A 6,000-nucleotide genomic window follows, 5' to 3' on the forward strand; every position below is an offset into this window, starting at 1 on the left:
CTTAAATCTTAAAATCTTAACCTAATATGCATGCAAGCATTAACTTAAATACTATACATAAAAGGCTCACGGTTGGACAGGCCCAAACCGGAGAATACAAGGCTAAACTACAAGCCCAAAAGACGCAACATCAAAACTATCTTCAGCCCAACAATCTCCCCCTTTGCGTCAATTTGGAGCGAGACCTTCACTTCTTACTTGGGCCGGCAGCTGAAGCTGGTACCTTCTTCTTCACGGTGCTAAACAGACACTTGGTTATGGAGAGGATAGTCTGTCTAAACCGGATGTACCAATTGATCATATCATTGAAGTACTTGATGTCATCAGCCGAATTGTCCTTACACCGCTTGATGATAGACAAGACGTGTTCCAAGCAAGCTGTGGTGTAAAGGTGCTTGTCAGCTAAAGCAAATAGACATTTCTGTCCTTCGGCTCTGGTGAACATCACTGAGTTTCGCCTTGGATCTATCTTACCCATTTGCATTGTGTTTAGATCACTGGCCGATCCCACTGGTGCGACTTTCGGTTTCTTCTTGAAAACAGTGGCGACCTCCTGATCTATTTGGGCAACCTCCATGATGTAGCAAGCCAACATCCTTTTGACATGGTCTATGATGGGACCATATTCAGATTCATTTGTTAGCAGGATATTGTACAAGACTATCCAGTCATGAGGATTCAGATTTGGTAGATCCGCCAGGGTGATGATGTGAGCAGTTCTTGCAGATCCACGAATAAGCTTGAACTTAACATTCGTGAATCTCCCCACGGCAAAAGGCTTCAGCACCCGAACATTAACAATCTTCTGGGCGCTCCATGTAAGGTATTGAGGGCGAGTGGCCTCCAGGTAGAAGTCAATGAGCTCCCTGTCAAGCTCATCGTTCGGATGCGGGACTTCAAAAATGTTAGAGAAGGCGTGGAAGATGAACGCCTTTCGAGTAAGCGGCATATCAAACTGCGAATCGACAGAGTTGTTGCAGTCGAATGATATCACCGGCTCGAGCCATAGTATGCTTGGAGTCTCTATGTCCTCTTTTATCAAACGATCCCTGGTCCAGGCAGGGAAGAGTAACTTCCGGCTCTCAAGGAGATCGTGGGCTTCTTTTTGCTTTCGTTCGGCTTCTTCAGCCTCACGCGCCACACGATTGGCATCGCCTTCAGCATTGCGACTGTTTTTCCGTTTCAACAAGTCAGCAATGGTCTCCCTGTCTTCATCTTCATCTTCATCTTCATCTCCTCCCTCAGCTATATTTTTGCCCTTGTTCTTCACACCCGAACCCGAGGCATGACCAGTTGGGGGTGGTTCGGTTGTGTGAGTAGCTTTGGAGGAAGGAGGTGGTTTCGATCCTTTCTTCTCATCTCCCCCTTGTTTCGGAATGGACACGAAACTCGGTAGGCCTTCAATTTTGCTTAAAAGGTCCATGGCCGGGGAGAGCTTTTCAGCGAGGGTGCGCCTCACCGAATGATTAAGGATGGGGTCGTGTGCTTCCAGGATGTTTGATAATGCTGCGTGGACATCCGAAACACACGATTTTATGACCTCCCTTTCGGATCGAAGAGCTTCCAATTGTTCTTGAGAGTTGGAAAGTTGTGTGCTCTTGACCTTTAGGGCGGTTGTTTTACTCGCCAAAACGTCCATTAGAGAGTTCTCAGCTGCAAGATCCTCTTGTAGCTTTGCCAGGCGGGCATCAATGGAGGCACAGAGTGCCGAGTTGTCGTCGCTGATATTTTCTCTGAGGGTAGCGAACGAAGTCAACTCCGTCGAGACGAACCTGGCCAATTGCTGAACAATCGGTTCCAGAGTTGTCTTTGTAGCGTCGGCGCTTTCCTGCAAAGATGTTAACAGGACAGTAGCGTCGGAAAATAGTTTATCGACTTTTTCGGTCGCAGCCTCACAGGCTCGGGTGGAGGCGTCGATGGCAGCAGTTGCTGAGGCTACGGAATCATGTTGAGCCCTGGAGAAGGCGTCAACGATCTTTTGAAGGGCAGCTTCAGATAAAGATGACTGCTGATTGGAAGAGGATGCGAGAAGTTGATCAACCTTCTCGTTAAGCTCGCGAAGATGCTTCTTTGTCACTGGAGCATCATCCTCCTCATCACTCTGAACTTGAAACGGACTATAATAGACCAAATCGAAGTTCATGTGATCACCACCAAGGTATTGATCGTCGCCATCGGAGGCGTCTTCTGGAGATTGAGGTGGTGGTGAAGCTGGGGGTGTTATGGGTTTGGTTGGTTCAGGTTGAGTGGGTGGGGGGTTAGTTTCGGGTGGTGGTGGTGTATGGGTTTCGGTTTATGGAGGTTCGGTTACAGGAGGGGTTTCGGTGACAGGTGGTGTTTCGGTTGATGTGGTGAATATGGGTGGGGGTATAGGGAATGAGGTTGGGGGTATAGTGGGGTTTATGGTGGGAATGGAAATAGGTATTGTGGGTGGAGGAGAAGGAACTGGGGATTCATGAATTTCCATCTCCGGGGTTGGGGACCGAGGGGGTGTGTTGCCTTGTTGAGGAGATTCGTCTCCTTGTGACCCCTCAGAGTCCGAACTCCCACCTTCGGATTCGCTTGAAGAGGAGGGAATAAGGAGCTTTCGCTTCGGTTGGGTTTTCCTCCTTTTCGGTTGTGGGGATGAAGCAGCTTTCTGTTGTTTTCGCTTCTTGGGAGAAGGTCCCTTTGGAGCTTTGGACACTTGCTTCCCCTTGTCTGCCTTTTTGCCCCTGGCCACCGGTTTATCGGCATCATGAATTGATCGCAGCATGTCCGGTGTCAGTTCCCTCGGACCAGTTGGGCGAAACTCCTTGACCGTTCTGATCAGTCTGCTATCAGCGGGCACATCGACATACATCGACTCCGGGATAGAGCCAATGAATGAGAATTTTGATGCATCGGATACGATGATCTTCTTGGTATGAAACGTACCAATAGAAGACATCGGTGCACCGTCGGCTGTTGGAACGTTAAACTTGTCCATGGCCCATCTTGTGATCAAGATCCAGAACCGGGCCAACGACACCTCGGAGTGTCGGGAAGAGGAAGAGAGGCTCTGAATCAGTTGTTGCCAAAGGACAAACCCATAGTCCAGATTTATCCCGTTGTACACCCCATACATAATCGACAGGAAAAGACGACTGGCCCCGTCCGATCCTGAGCTCCTCTCTGACAGTCCCTTGAAGAGAACTGTAAATAACCCATTCCACTGGGGCGGTAGGCAGGACTTCTTGAACCTGGCGACGGAGGTGAGAACTTCCGTGTTGCCCATGTTGTAAAACATGTTGTACAACATCCCAAGCGGAATCGTCTCCGGGTGAACTCGCGACGGGTCAGCAGCAAACCCTAACATAGTGCAGAAACGGGGACGAGAAATCGAAGTCTTGTGTTCTGCCACTTCGAAGAATACCCTGTCGACGGCCTTGTCGTAGTAAGCCGTCGCGTAGACCTGAGATAAGGCCACCATTGGCACCGTTTCAATCCGTGACAGTGCAGGAGCAAGCTGGGAGTACTTGAGACATTCGATGACCGGCGACATATAGGAATCATACGCCAGCGGATTCAGATCAATTACCAGGCATTGCTGAGGTCGGATGGGAAGAATCTGAGAAGTTGCATGAACAGATGAAGATTCAGCCATTGTTGCAGGTTGGGAGAAGAAGATGACCGGGAGAGTGTTTGGAAGTATTTTTGCTTTGGAAATTATGGGGGCAGTAAAGAGGTAAAAGGTGGTGTTGATGGGTTTTTATAGTAGGTGATAGGAGAGAGAAAAATCGTTTCAAATCTCTTATGGAAATACGAAACGGGTTTTTTTTGGAGTGACTGATTGGTGACAGTTGGGACGTGCGATGATCACGTAGGAGAGAGAGTGTCAGATTCCTAGGATCACGCCGCCCAATAAGCGCCGGTTCAGAGAGAAGAACCGTTTCCATTTCCACACGCGCCATTAATGCCAGATTGATGACGCTTCAATATCGCACACGCGTCCAAAAGTGTCAGAAAAAGCGCGGCCACTTCAAATTCACGCGCCCTCCTTTTTACCGTCGTTTGAATTTCTATCCATTTAACTTCCGCCGAGTCAGCAACGTTTTGTCTTATCCCCCTTTTTTTTTTTTTTTTTTTTTTTTTAAACAGCTGTTACCAATTAATGACCTACGTGGCTAATTTTTGACCACAACTTCATTTGGAACCATCCAGTAATTATCCAGCCTGTAAAATAATTAATAACGGAATTTTTGAAAATCTAGGATTTTCGTGCAAAGAGTGTAAAAGATAAAGAAATAAAGCAACTCTTTTTAGGATGATCTGTGATGTCAATAATGACACGAAACTGATGATCCCGGGCACGAATCTCTTCCTTCAAGGTCAAGAGAGACCTCAAAGTGTTAGTGTGGAATCCCGTTGAATTACGATCAAACATTTATTAATAAATGTTGAAAGGCTTCTTTTAATAAGGCTAATTAAGGGTGGTTTCGCTTTGATTCAACAATTCAATTCTTGATATAAGAACGAACGTGAACAAAGTACTTGTGAGACCAGTGTAGTCTGTTGAACAAGTAGGTTGGAGTTGATTTTGTAGTGGCTTGGATTAATATGAAATCTCAGATAAAAATTTAAAACTGGATCCCTTGGGAAGAAATGTTATGGTGTGTAACAATTTCATTGGAATCACGCAAAAAGAAAAAAAATTGAGATTCCATGAAGGTACATTCGTCAATTCATTGGTGAAAACTTGATCAAGTTAATTGGTCACCGTCAATTCGTTGGTGTTGAATTTTGGGTTTCACTCAGCTCGTAGTGGCACGAAACTAAGATCATAAACACAGATGTTGTGTAACCATAAACCTCAGTGGTAGTTTCTGAGAGTCTCAAGGGTTACAGTGATGAAACGAATGTAATGGAGAAATGTAATGGGGATGGTGTAAGAAAACATAGTACCTCTGCTGCGAACATAAGGACCAAGCAAGAGACTCTTAACTCATGTGAGAAGAGAGTGAGGTAGCTCACGATTAGAATAAATGAGTTAGCCTTATTGGGAAGACAAGGTTTGTGTTTACCAGGTCATGAAGGCTATTATTCAAAATCTTATGAGGCTTGGGACACATACAGCAGCATGCTTCTAGGGACATTTAAGTAAGTCATCAAATATATTCCCATAAACAAATGAGCACACGAAAAGAAAAAAATACTTTTGGAGTTTTGATATTTAAAAAGATAAAAAATATATAAAAGAGTGAAAAGAAAAAAATACGATTTAAAAAAAACTTTTGGAAAAATTGAAAAACCGAACCCGAACGTTCGGTTGGTTTCGGTTGGGAAAAAGTTGAAAAACCGAACCCGAGCGTTCGGTTGGTTTCGGTTCAGGAAAATTTTGAAAAACCGAACCCGAACCTTTGGTTGGTTTCGGTTCAGGAAAATTTTGAAAAACCGAACCCGAACCTTCTGGAGGTTTCGGTTTTGGAAAATTTTTAAGAAACCAAGGAGCTTAGATATGCAATATGGAAAAACTTTTTACACAAAGAAAAACAAATTTTGCACAAGAAATATACAACAAGGAAAAACTACCTTTGAAGTAATGAGCGAGTGAGATGGTTGAACCGAACCCGAACGTTCGGTTGGTTTCGCTTCTTACGTTTGAGGTTGAGAGGTAGTGTGAGGTACTGACTCTGATTCCATCATTCCTAGCCCTTGCAATATTTTATTGAACGACGCTTCTGGAAGAGCTTTGGTAAAGACGTCAGCCAGTTGATCAGTGGTTCTTACGAAGTGAACTTCGACATTTCCATCTTCCACATGATCTTTGATGAAGTGATACCTCAGTGCTATGTGTTTGGTTTTAGAATGTTGCACTGGGTTATGACAGATCCTAATTGCACTTTTAGAGTCACAATATAGAGGGATCTTCTTCATATTGAGTACATAGTCTCGAAGTTGACTCTGGATCCAAATCACTTGTGATGTGCAGGATGCAGCGGCAATGTATTCCGCTTCGGCAGTAGACAGCGACACACATGT

The sequence above is a fragment of the Lactuca sativa genome, chromosome 2 (assembly GCF_002870075.4).
Source record: "Lactuca sativa cultivar Salinas chromosome 2, Lsat_Salinas_v11, whole genome shotgun sequence".
Taxonomy (NCBI): Eukaryota; Viridiplantae; Streptophyta; class Magnoliopsida; order Asterales; family Asteraceae; genus Lactuca; species Lactuca sativa.